The 11,282-nt window shown below is 54.5% G+C and overlaps 1 long non-coding RNA gene across 1 annotated transcript; it reads left to right on the top strand.

Annotated features, from left to right (window-relative positions):
- The first annotated feature begins 1,286 nt into the window (after nucleotides 1-1,286).
- On the top strand, nucleotides 1,287-10,890 carry LOC109145770. Its single transcript, XR_002047440.2, has 3 exons — nucleotides 1,287-1,554; nucleotides 2,466-2,661; nucleotides 9,979-10,890. It is a non-coding gene; the product is annotated as an uncharacterized LOC109145770 (long non-coding RNA).
- Nucleotides 10,891-11,282: the final 392 nt, after the last annotated feature.

Here is an 11,282-nt window from a genome sequence, read left to right as displayed (position 1 = left end):
AGCCCGGAGCATCCCTCGGAGCAGGGGCAGGTACGTGATTTTGGGGACCCTCCACACCTCCTGCCTGCGCTTCCCAGCATCCTGCTGGGGCGGTGGATACAGGGATGAGCCGCAGCAGTGCTGGAGGAGCTCGGGGGGCAGGGATTTAGGATGCTGGGGCACTTTCTGATCGTGACCCTGTGAAGGTGTGGGAGGAGGGACGGGGCTGTTTGAAGTCCCAGCCGCCCATCTTCCCTTTCCAGCCCCTTGAGCCGAGGCTGAGCTTGATGAAATCAGCATTTCCTGGCTGGAAGCGGGGTGAGGACAGGCTCGGTGCTCCTGTGGCACCCACGGCAAGCAGCAGCGTGCAGCATCCCCACCCTGCAGGGCATGGATGTGGGCTTTGGCCCTCGGATTATTTCCTTCAGCCCAGCCCAGGGCAACAGGACAAAACCCGGTGGGGAGGGAAGATGAGGCTGAATGAGTCTTTAGGTGGGGAAAGGTGGCAATCACCTGGGAAGAAGGAAAATAGACACGTGTATTTATAGATGTGTGTATTTAATATACATAAATATAAATAAAATCTGACCCAGCCCTGAATTTTTCTGGCAGGGAAGCAAAATTCGTGGGGAAATACAGCCCAGGCTGCAATTCCTCATTATATCAGTGAGAGCCACGTTGCTGGGGCCAGTAAATCTGCCAGATGGCAACGAGGGGGGATTAGGTGGGAAGGTGGGGCCCTCAGGAGGGTGCTGTGCGTGCCCTCCCCCAGCCCCTGGGCACCCCACCTTCCTCATTAAGGAATGTTAATCACCCCAAAGTGCTCCCAGAGGTTTGTTTATAATAAAACCTTTACGGTGCTCAGAGGTTTGGGGTTTATTTTTCCTTTCCCTGTTGCATGGGAAGGGTTGGGAGGGATGGCAGCTCCAAGGAATGTGGCTGTCCCATCCCAGACAGGCTGGATGGGGCTTGGAGCAACCTGGGGTAGTGGAAGGTGTCCCTGCCCCTTTTCCAGAGATGTTCAGAAATTTGATCTTTCCGGGATCGCTGCCCTTGCCGAGCAGGGTGGGCAGGGAATGGGCTCGGGAGTTATCTGGGACCCAGACAGATCCATGCCTCTTTAATCCCCGAAATCTCGTTTGCTTGAGTAACCAGCCTGAGGCTGCCAGGCCAGGCTCAGTCCCAGCTGGGTGTTGGCTGCCCCGTGCCCTGCAGAACTCGTGACACATCAAGGAAAAGCCTTTTCAACGAGCAGAGCTAAATAGAAGACTGAAAAAAAAAAAAAAGAAAAAAAATCAAGTGACTGGCAGAGAACGCAGCTGGCTCCTTCCTCCTCCCCAGGTTTGTTTGTTTTCCGTAGTCACCGAGGTCATCCTGGAAAAGCCATGGGGTGCTTCTCCATCCCCAGCCTGTGCTTCCTCCTCTCCCTCCCCGGAGTCCTGCGTGAAGGAAGAAGGATGAGCTACAAAGGGTGAAGAATGAAGGACGAAGGATGAAGGATGAAGGATAGGCTGTTTCTCCGGAGAGGAGGAGGAGGAGAGAAGTGCTTTTCCCTCGGGAGCCCTGCAGTTCCTGGTGAGTGTTGACAGGACCCATGCTGGCAGCAGGCAAGCAGGCAGGGGCTGTGCCAATGGATGATATCACGGGGCTGACGGACTCCAGAGCTGCTCGGACAGATCCGGGAGAGATAAAAGGGGGAACTGTCTGCCCAGGACAGAGCCCAGCCCATCACCTTCGGGAGATAAACGGAGCCGTTTTCATTTGGGAGGGGGAAGGAGATAATAAATGAAATGCTGCAGTGACCTCAGGGGGATCCCAGAATTGTTTGGGTGGGAAGGGACCTTAAATCTCCTCCCATTGCACCCCCTCCCTGCCATGGGCAGGGACACCTTCCACTATCCCAGGCTGCTCTGAGCCCCACCCAGCCTTAAACGGATGCATGGATGGATGGACACAAGCGAAATGTTGACCTGTTTCCTAGTGGAGAAAAGAAGATGCCCCAGGGGGAACTCCCCGCATTTCCCATTGCCACAAAAATACCAAATTAATGGGATAACTCTCCCTGCCCACCACCTTTCTGCAAAGGGAACTGTTAAATTTGCTTTATATGTTAATGTTATGGCTCTTTAATAATGGCCTCGTCGTGGGCTGGGGACTCAGGGCAGTAAAATGTAAAATGTGGGTTTTCCCAATGGCAAAGCCAGAAATATCCCTGGTGTCCCACGCCTGGCACTGAATTCCCTGTACACAATGTCCATCTCCGCCATCCCCAGCATCTCCTGATGACTGGAGCTCGGGCTGGCTCGGACACACTGAGACACACACAAAATTGTTTGGAGAGGAGAAATAAAACACCTCAAGGGCTCCCAGACTGCAGGAAAAAAGAGTGCTCAGCCTTTTCTCCGTGTTTCCTCCACATGGGAATTGGCTCCAATCAGCACAAGCCCTGGAACCCTTTTACTGATTTATTTCTCCGATGCCAACAGGACAAGGAGCCCAAGCTCTGCCTCGGGGAATACACTGGGCAAAACCTCGCTCGGTGAACCCCACGGTCAGAGGAGTTCTTGGGTGGCCCCGTGGCTTTCTGTCCCCTCTGATGAGGGACCTGGGACCCTGAAGAAGCCAAGGCTGACCACAGTGAACTCTGTGGTGCCTGTGCCATTGGACAGCACCAGGGAAAAGGTGAGCTAAGGGACTGGAAAAGGGGGAGATGGCCTCTCACAGCTCCTGAGTAACCCTTTCCCTGTTGGGGGAAAGACCCATTCTCTCCTGGGGTTGTGGTGCTTTCCTCTTGCCTGGAGGATCATTTCCTCCCATCCAGGGGTTGCTCCACGTCCATGGCCTCCTGGAAAACAGGAGTTTTGAGGGGCAGCTTGATGCTTATCTCCAGGAGATGCCTGGGCCTGCAGCTCATGGGGTGTTGCCAGCTCCCTTCCCTGGAAGGGCGCCGAGGCACGGGAGTCAGACACAGCTTGGATCGGGATGCCTTCAGCCCCAGTGACCACACACAGCTGGATTGGGCTGCCTTTAACCCCTTCCCTGGCTGTGCTGTCCCACCTTCGCATCTCGGAGCCGTTCCTGCAGCTCTCCAGACTTGCCTTGGTGCATTTTCCCTCCGCAAGGGGGAGGGCAATAAAGGAATGAATGAAAGAACGAACGAACAAACCCCAAGGGGTTCTGTTCCCCACCCAGCATCCCAAAGCTCTCTCTGGACAGCAATTTTCACCTCCCACCTGGCTCCTCCATGCTGAAGGTTGCCCCAGCATCCTGCTGGTGCCGTGGGGTTATGGGGAAAACCTTCTCGTGTGGATGCTGTGAACTTTGGGTGTGGTGGAGACCCAGAGCTGCAGAACCTCCCAAGCCACCGATGTTGTGCTTCCCTGGAGGACACAACCATCTCCTCAACTCGTTACCTTCCACTCCCCTCTAGTGGTTATGGAGCCAGGGAGGCAGAGAGGAGCACGGTGGTGCAGGGAAGTGGCTTTTTAATCATCACTGATGCCATCTGAAGGGCTCAGATGGGTTCCTGCTTAGGGCCAGAGAGGCGTGCGCCTGTGTGACACACCCCAGGCTGAGCCAGGGTGGTGGAGATGGGGGTCTCACCCTGCACCTCACTTTCTTTAAAAAAAATAGAAATAAATTAAAGACCAAAAAAATTAGTTCCTCTCCCTAAAAAGAGAAACTAAAAAAAAAAAGGAACTACAAGTGGCCACAGGGCATTAATCCTGCTGTCCCCATCTCCCCCACCTCTGTCTCCAGCCCGTGAGATTCCGGGGTGTCGGTCCCGTTCGCGGGCTGAGCCGGCCCAAACACGTGGCCAAGAGCCTGGAGAAGAAAGATGTTGTGAATCTGATGCTCTGGCCTCAGTTGCTGGTGCTGTCAGCTACCCGGAGAGTTAAAAATGAGCAGATGAGAAGGGAGCTGAGATGGGATGATAAAGATCAGGCGAGGACCCCCCTCACTTTCTCCGCTGCCATCCCAAGGGGTTTTCTCGGAGCTGGCGCTGATCCTTGCTGAGCAAACATCTCTAGGTGTGCATCTCCTCCTGGCTGAGCCCTCCCCAAGCACAGGGGAGGCAGCAGGGCACCTGGGGCTCGGCTCTGCCTTGGTTTGTCCCTCTGTGATCCAGCAGACCGGGCTGTGAGGCACCCCGGAGCTGGGGGGCTCCAGCCAAGAGCCAGACCGTGGTGCCAGCCCTCCAGCTGGTTCAGGTGGGTGCTGACAGGGCGGTGGTGGAGGGACGCAGAGTGACCCCACAGCTCCTGCCCTCCTGTTTCTCCGCCTGGCAGCAGGTTTTTGGTGTATTCCCAAGGGCATCTCTGCTGGGATGGCAGATCCCTGCCTGCAGGGATGGGAAAACAGCTGGCCTGCCTGCACAAGGAGGTGCTGGGACAAACCCAGCCCTGGAGATGGAACCCCCGTCTCTCTCCACGCCCCCCACCCCCTCTCGGGATGGTTCCTCTGCCAGCCCTCCTTGGGACCATCCCCTCCAAGGCACCTTCAGTGCCACCACGCCGGCCCCGACCTTTCTCCCAGCACGGGTCCGGGGACCTTCGTGTTTGCTTGAGAACTGAAATTCCTCTTCTTTCTTTTCCCTTTTCCCCCTTTGGAAGTCGGGAAGTTTCCAGCATGAGTCACTGCCCGCCTCTCCTCCGTAATTAGCGCGCTGGGAGTTGCGAGGATGACTTGGGGGTAGTCTCCTCGAATTAATCAAAGTGTGTCTTCCACACTGCAGTGCAGTAAAACCATCATCCGGCCAAATCCCTCCTGACTGGTACAGCCCTATCCCAGTCCTTTCTCCCTCTGCTCTTTCCTCCTCTTTTTTTTTTTTTTTTTTTGTTCTTGGTGTCTTTTGTCCTTCCCCTCTTCGCGGCGTTTCCCACAAGTGCTCATAACCTCTCTTCCCCTTGAATTTGGCAGAGCCCTTCTCAGGGAGGTTTGTTTGTTTTGTGCTTGCAGCCCTTTTCCTGGTGTCCGTCAATGTGTCGCTGCGGTCGGATGTTGGGAAGTTTGGGCTTTGTTTGGTTCACAGGCTTTTGACATGTTAAATAGCAGGATGGCTTCGCCTCTTGACAATAGGAACAAACCCCGAGTGACCCTACTGCTGCTTTCAGCTCCCCATTAAAACCTCCCCAGTTTTAATTGTTTTCAGGATTAAACGAACTTTTTAAGGATCAAAAAAAAAAAAGTGATTTTGAGCATTTTCCCCCTCTCTGTTGGTCACCTTGCTCTGTGAGAGCCGTGTGGGTGGAAGAGCTCTGGTTGCTTTGTCAGTGTGAGCTCTGTTCATGGAATCCCAAATGGTTTGGGTTGGAAGGGACCTTAAAGCTCAACCCACGTGGCAGGGACACCTTTCACTAATCCAGGTTGCTCCAAGCCCTGTCCAGCCTGGCCTTGGACACTTCCAAGGATGGGGCAGGAGAGAGGGAATGAGACAGATCTGATGGGGGAGGTTCACCAAATTAATTTGTTTGACCCTTGCCTTGCTGAGCTAAAACCTTTAGGTTTAATTCCCATGAAATCCAGCACTGCCTTTCCTCTGGAATTTGCATTTGAGGGCAGTGCTTGTCCAGGGAGAGGGAGCCGGAGCTGCGGCCACGACGGAGTGGTTCTGGTGCTGCCTGTCCCCTGTGACAGCAAATAACCAGGAGCACAATCTGGCAAACCCGGGGGGAATGTGCCATGGGAATTTCGGCTTAGAGGGATGGGACAGAGGATAAAGCCCGGACTAGAGCCCGGGAGGCTGGGATGGGGGAAGCTGCTAGAGCAGAACACAGGTTTTCCTCCACACTGAGAGCCGTGCTGCTGAGATAAAAGGCACGCTGCAGAAAAGGCTGGATTTGGGGATTTAGCAGTGCAGGCAGGAATGCTGAAAGCTCCGAGGGGGCTGGTTGCCATCCGGTATTTTTCCTTGTCATCGTGGAATGTTTCTTTCCTGGAACTGGAGCACAGATTCCCGTGTCCTTTGATACCCGTGGTATCTTGAATTCCTCCTGGGTGACTGGCAAGTCCTTAAAGACAAACTTGGGAGCCGGAATTTTGCATTGCCTCTTCATTTATCCAGCTCTGTTTTCAGTTCTCGGGGTATATTTAGATATACAGGCCTTAACTTTTCCAGCAGCAAAGCTCCAAAGACTTGAAATAATGATTTGGGGTGAAAAATGAAACGATGGAAATTTCTGGCAAACCAAAATTGGAAAAAAAAAAAAAAAAAGAAAGAAAAGGAAAGAAAGAAGACACATTCTTTGGAAAGAGGTATTTGCGTCAGCTTGAAGTTAGAGATTTTACTTGAGCCATGGTTTATACTGTAAAATTTTTTTTAAATCAGAGTTTTCATTTATAAGCAGTTGAAATATGCCTTCCTAATTTTTTTCCCTGATTTTGCTGTTGTTAATCACTCCGTGAAATTTCTGCAATTCGCTGTGATTTTAGAAACATGCTTTTAAAAAAAGCATCACCCACCTCTACTTCCTCAGGCTTTCCCACATCTTCCCAAAGCCGCAGGCAGCACTCCCGGAACAACGAGCGGCTCCCTGCAATCCAGGAGCTGCACATCTGCCAGCCAAATTTCACCTGTAGCTGAGCAAAGCCGAGGACAGAATCGGAGAGTTGATGAAGAGGAAGATGATTTTTGGCACCAGTTTGGGCAAACAGCAGGCCTGTAAGATGTGCTCAGACACGAGTGTGCGCCTAAGTCCTACTTGGCACGTGCTGGGAGCGCTTTCCTGAGCTGAGGCCTCGAATTTTAACCTCCTAAAAAGCCTTGGCAAGCCATGAAATGTGCTTAAAGACCAGAAATGAAAACACGTCGTCGCTGGCAATAACCTTTCGGTTCTGAGGGATGCTCGTTTTATAGGTCGAAGACATATGGGAAAAATTCATACGTTTCCCAAAGAACAATGGGAACCACTTAATCTGAAACAGCACCGTGGGGCTGTGTCGCTCGTGGGGTTTGGATGCAGATGCTGCCAAACCTGGCTGGGACAGGGCGCCGGCTCGCTGAGAGCGGCTGTGCCCTGATGGATCACCAAAAGAGATCCAGGGGGATCCCACCGGCACCTGCAGGTGCTCCAATCCCGTGACTGCCAGCACAGAGCCGCTGAGGGCTCGTGATCGAGCCCTGTGACCGCCTGGTGCATCCCTTGTGCCACTTCCAGAGCTGCTCCAGAGCCATCCTGGCAGAGCCAGCGGGACTTTGAGGGGGAAGTCACTCTGCAAGGGCTCTGCAAAGGCCTTGGCAGTGGGAATTCAGGGGGAGCCGAAACCGTGGCGGGGGTGGGGAGGCCTGCAGTGCGTGTGGGAGGCACAAGGGTCGGAGAGAGGGAGGCTGGGCAGTGCCTGGACGGGGCCCTCAAGGAATTCCTGCCCTTCCTGTGGGAGCCAAGCTCATCCCCCCGTCCACGTGTCCGAAGGAGTTGGGGCAGGTTGCTCTCCATCGCAGCCGAGGGGGTTTGGGAAGGAGCCCATGAGAGTCCACCCTGCAGGATAATGGGAACATCCCGGCCAGCAGGGCTTGGCTTGGGATTTTGACTGCCCAAAGGAAACCCCGGGCTCCTGATCCGTTATCCCCCCTGCTTGTCATGTGGCTCCTGTTCAGCTCCAGGCTGTAAAAGGCAGTGGAAAAATGACACGAAGGAACTTGACTGCACTGTGTCAGCTGGTCCCTGAGTGGCAGGGCCCTGTGGACCCTTTATTTTTATCCCAGGCTGGGTTTGCTCCTCAGTTTTGCAAGAGAGTTGGAGGCTGGGGACTCTGTGACTTCCAGGACAGGATGCAAGCCCAGAGTGGAGAACCCACCCTCTGCCAGCAGCCAAAATCCACAGCCTGATTCTCCTCCAGGTTCAAGACTGTGTTTGTGTTGGTCGAGCAGACAGTGCTGGAGATCCTGGAGGGGATGACACATGCACGGGTTGTGTTCCAGCCCCGTTTCCAGCAGGAAAGCAGAGCAAGGTACAGTGGTTTCAGCTTCTGAGCCTTTGGCAGGGATCTAAATCTCAACCACTGCTGCTTTCCTTAGGGAAAACTCCCTCTGGGGATCTGCTGTGGCACCAGGAGATGCTGTAGGGTACGAGTGGTGCAGGTGGTGCGTCCTTGTGCTGTTCTATTTCTTCACCTGCTGGAGGAAGCAGCACTTAAGCCCACCTGTTTCTCTAGGAGGGAACCGGGTTCAGACCCTGACTTGGACAATGCCGGATTTGTCCTTTTCCCAGCATTCTGCCTCCCACCTCTCCTCCTCCTCCTCCTCCTCCTCCTCTTCCTCCTCCTCCTCCTCTTCATTGCAGCTGTATCCACACGATGGCACCAGCCCCCAGGCACTGTCCTTCATGCTGAGCTGGGATGGGGAGGTGGGGATGACCCCGTGTGGGGGGAAATTTTCCTTGACAGCAATCCAAGAGGGCTGGAAAAGCAGAGCCAAAGCAACCCTGGCCAGGCTGATGCAGGAAGATCACCAAATGGTTTGGGTTTGGGTTGGAAGGGACCTGAAAGCCCATCTCATTCCAGCCCCTGCCACGGGGAGGGACACCTTCCACTATCCCATGTTGCTCCAAGCCCCGTCCAACCTGGCCTTGGACATGAACCTCACAGCTCAGGAATCACCCACTGGCAGGATTTGAGCAGCCAAATCTCTTAACCTGCTCTGAGGTGATCTAAATCACCAAATTCTTTCCCCATGCCAGCTGAGCTCTGAGACTTCCCTGGAAAGAGGAGAGGAGGGCAGAGCCCTGAGAACCACTGCTGGAAAAGTTCTGGAAGAGATTTCAGGATCAGTGAAACAGTATCAGGGCTGAACTTTTTGGTAGTCTCGGGGATGTCCACAGAAACAGAGGGCTCCAGGACAAGGAGAAACACAGATGATGCTTTGCATTTTGTCTCGCGCATTTTGGGTTTCTCTTCCCTAGGACATGAATGAGTGCAGGCAGCCAGCCTGGAAGCCAGCTGCATCTCCTGCTTTTTTCCCCTTGTTTTCTCTCCAAAGCAAAGCAACCACATGTGTTTCAGACAGTGGGGTTTGGTTTGGCACTTCCCAGCCTCTGGCACGTCAAACAGGGCCCTGATCCTGTGGGAACACAGGTGGCAGAGCCATTAAAACCAGGGGCAGTGGGACCAAGAGACAACTGTGGGGTTTCCCATCTCTGCCACCTTTATTTTTCCAGCAGTCCTGACTGGCACTTGGTAAGTTGAGGCATGGGACAGGATCCTGGCCAAAGCTTCCCAAAAACCTTGGGACTCGGGGTAAGAAGGAGCTGGTTTTGGGGAATGAAATACCCCTCTTGTTAAAGAGAATGTAAAGCCGGGGGGAAGTCATCCAGGTGGTACTAAATGAAAATTTATGGGCCAAGCCCTTTGAGGAGGGAGGTGGAGGAGGCGGAGGTTTTGTTTAGAAGCGAAATCATCGGCTCCGAGCCTGACCTTTGGCTCCCCCGACCCCAGCACCAGTGAAGGGGAAAGGGTCTGGCTGTGTAAACATGTCACAGCACGAGGTTCAGGGGGCTGAGGTCTGCTTACAGAGCTGTGCCAGGGCCGGCTGCTCCCAGCCCGTGCTGGGGCTGGACGTGCCCATCCTGCCGCTGACAGGGCTGGGGTGTGTCCTGCAGGCACCTCTCACATCCGAGCTGCTGCCTTGGTGCTCCGCTCGTCCCAGAAGGTTGCGGAGTGCGTGGAGTGAGGGCTCTGCAGATCTGATGGACATTTTCGGGAATGTTGAGGAGTTTGCCCAGAGCAGCTGTGGCTGCCCCATCCCTGGCAGTGCCCAAGGCCAGGCTGGGCACTGGGGCTTGGAGCAGCCTGGGATAGTGGAAGGTGTCTCTGCCCGTGGCAGGGGTGGGATGAGATGAGCTTTAAAGTCCCTTCCTGCCTGAACTGTGCCGTGATTGTAAGAATTTCTAGCAGGAAAGAGCAGCTTTTAATAACATTAAATACCTTCTCCCCAGCATGGTGCTCCTGCAGTGTGTGCAACCAAAATGTTGCCCTCATTGATTTAATTCTGTTTTAATGCAGCGCTAACAAACAGGGCCTTAGCAAGGCACTGCTGAAGTCCCGGCGCAGAGCAGCAGAGTCCAGCAGGAATGAAATGACCACCTGACACACGGATACGTGGAAAATGACTCGGAGCCTGTAGGAGCCGCCCGTCTCCAGCCTGAGGTCCGCATGGGTGGTCTGGAAGAGGCAGGTCCTTGCCTCCCTTCCTGTCTGTGCTTCATGCTAATCCCCTTCTTCCCCTGCACCTCTCTCTTCCTTCACACTCCTGCTCCTTCTGCTTCTTTATTTTTTTTTTGTGGTGTGACTCCAGGAGGGCCAAACCTCACCTCACCCCAGCCCTTATGTGAGAAGGTTTGGGGCTCGAGATTTGATGGGTATTTATTTTTCTGCTCGCTTTTACCTGGCCCAGGTTGCCCCAGCAGCTCTGTCTCCTCAGGCCAGGATGCTCTGTGGTGGCAACTGGTGAATGAAGCACAAGACCAAACCCTGGCAGGAGGGGCCCATGGGCCACCAGGCATCCCCAGAGATGATGGGGGCACACAGGAAGCTTGGACGTCTCTGATGGTGATGATGATGACGATGCCTGCAGGGACAGTGGCCCAGGCAATAACTCATGGGAACACGCTCATGCTCCAGCCAGCCCCTCTGACTTCCTGTATCCCAAGGAATAAAAAAAAAAAAGGAGAAATAGAAATCAGTTGACAGAATCCCACATCGGGGGCTTGGGACCACCTTGGATGGATCTAAAGGGCAGCCAAGGTTGGCCTGTGTGCCGCTCACCCTGGGTGTGGCGGGTGCATCTCTGGCCCCATGCGGGGGCTCTGCCAGCTTTGGGACATGGTGCGGTGTCCCAGGACAGTCCCTGTGGCTGCCCCTGGATCCCTGGCAGTGTCCAAGGCCAGGCTGGACACTGGGGCTCGGAGCAGCCTGGGATAGTGGAAGGTGCCCTTGGCAGGGGTGGCACTGGATGAGCTCTAAGGCCACTTCCAGCCCAAACCATTCCATGCTTTTATGGCAAGAAGAACTGTGGCCACGGAGGTCCCTGCCGAGCATTTTGGGTCCATCACCCCCCCAGGACTGCCCTGCCTGACTCGTGGATGGACATTCCCCACCTGCCGTGAGCCGCTGTCCCGCGTGGCACCGGGGCTGTGACAGCTGGTCCCTGGCCCAGTTCCTGCTGCGTTCCCACCCATCACTGATTTGGGAAAGCAAGCCACGGGCGGGCAGGGCCCCTCCTGAACGAGGGTTTCTGCAATGAGGGATGTTAGGAAATCCCATTACGGATCTCCCGGCCATGTGTGAAGCAGGGATGGTTTTTTTCC

The sequence above is a fragment of the Corvus cornix genome, chromosome 7 (genome assembly GCF_000738735.6).
Source record: "Corvus cornix cornix isolate S_Up_H32 chromosome 7, ASM73873v5, whole genome shotgun sequence".
Classification (NCBI taxonomy): domain Eukaryota; kingdom Metazoa; phylum Chordata; class Aves; order Passeriformes; family Corvidae; genus Corvus; species Corvus cornix.
This window is presented reverse-complemented; position numbering and strand designations above follow the sequence as displayed.